This window comes from Glycine max, chromosome 8 (assembly GCF_000004515.6).
Source record: "Glycine max cultivar Williams 82 chromosome 8, Glycine_max_v4.0, whole genome shotgun sequence".
Classification (NCBI taxonomy): domain Eukaryota; kingdom Viridiplantae; phylum Streptophyta; class Magnoliopsida; order Fabales; family Fabaceae; genus Glycine; species Glycine max.
This window is the reverse complement of record NC_038244.2, coordinates 16,067,950-16,069,219: the sequence shown is the minus strand read 5'-3', so window position 1 is coordinate 16,069,219 and position 1,270 is coordinate 16,067,950. Positions and strand designations below refer to the sequence as shown.

At 33.1% G+C, this 1,270-nt stretch overlaps 1 protein-coding gene across 1 annotated transcript in view; it reads right to left on the bottom strand.

Moving 5' to 3' along the window:
* LOC100776818 (probable LRR receptor-like serine/threonine-protein kinase MEE39) overlaps nt 1-1,270 on the bottom strand; it is a 16,792-nt gene that overhangs the window by 12,812 nt on the left and 2,710 nt on the right. The gene's annotated exons all lie outside the window — the stretch shown is intronic.

Below are 1,270 nucleotides of genomic sequence, written 5' to 3'. Positions count from 1 at the left end.
AAGAGAAGTGCACGTTATGAAATAGTAATTGGTATAATAGGTATAGATAATAATTGTCTTGTATTATTTAGATAAATATATATTTTATTTATATTATTGGGATAAAAAATTCCGTATGTATATACTCCTAAAAATTTCAAGAATTAAGAATGTAACTTAATTAATTATCAGCACTCACAATGATATGATTCTAGGATTGATGCCGTAGCTGCAGTCCAGGCCACTCCATCTGAACTTTTCTGGAAGACATGGGTCCCCTTGCCAATCTATTCTGGATATCCCATAGTAGCGTTTGATGTTCTCCATGGCATCAACTATAGTTTCCAAATACAATTATGCGTAACCGTGTAAGAGCCGAGAAATTGATGGAAACAAATTTGCTGGTGAGTTAAACAGCAGGATAGACAGGTGTGTATATATATATAAGTGGAATACGTACATACCATCTTTAATATCTGTTGGTGAATTTAGATCTGTTATTAATTCATAAACTTCAAAAGCATTGAGAATTGGGGGAGCATCCGATTCTGCAGTTGCTCTAATTGAAAAGCGAACGAAACCTTGAGTTGCATTTTTGTTACTAATAGTGACAGGCTTCATATATTCGAGAGTTATAGGCTCAGAGAGTATGTTTTCATCATTGAGAGTGATGTTGATTATCCTTCTGAGCCCTGGAGCAAGCTGTTGAATTTCAGCAAAGTGAAAGTAGACATAATATCCGGAATACTTGTTCAATTGAAGATTCCATTCAATTTCAAAGTCATAGTGCAAGTCATATGAGCGATTGAAGGACTGCACTGCGGTTTTCAAGACTTCAGCTGGTACTTTATAAATATCATTGCCAGATTTATTAACATCTATGGTTGTATTGATCTTATACCAATCTTTAACATCGCGCCAGTACCACCTGCGATCATAGATATCGTCCTTGTACCTATAGGAAACATTGTCGATCCCTTAAAATATATATCACCACCTTTTGTGCTTTGTTAAGTGTTCCTTAGAATTGGTAAATAAATAGAAGATCATAAATGCATATATGGGTATTGTTTTTCAAAGATATTACTCGTAGCAAAAACGGATCACCTAAGCTTTTATCTCTTAACATTTCCAAATCATAACAGGCCAACTAATTTACGTACGTAAGCTTCCATTTTTTGTATATCTACTTGGACATACAATTTTTAAAAAGCTAACTTAAACAACAAAAAGTCTCAATTAATTAATTCCATAGAAAAATGTTAATTTATTAACTTTGTTAAAAATATGA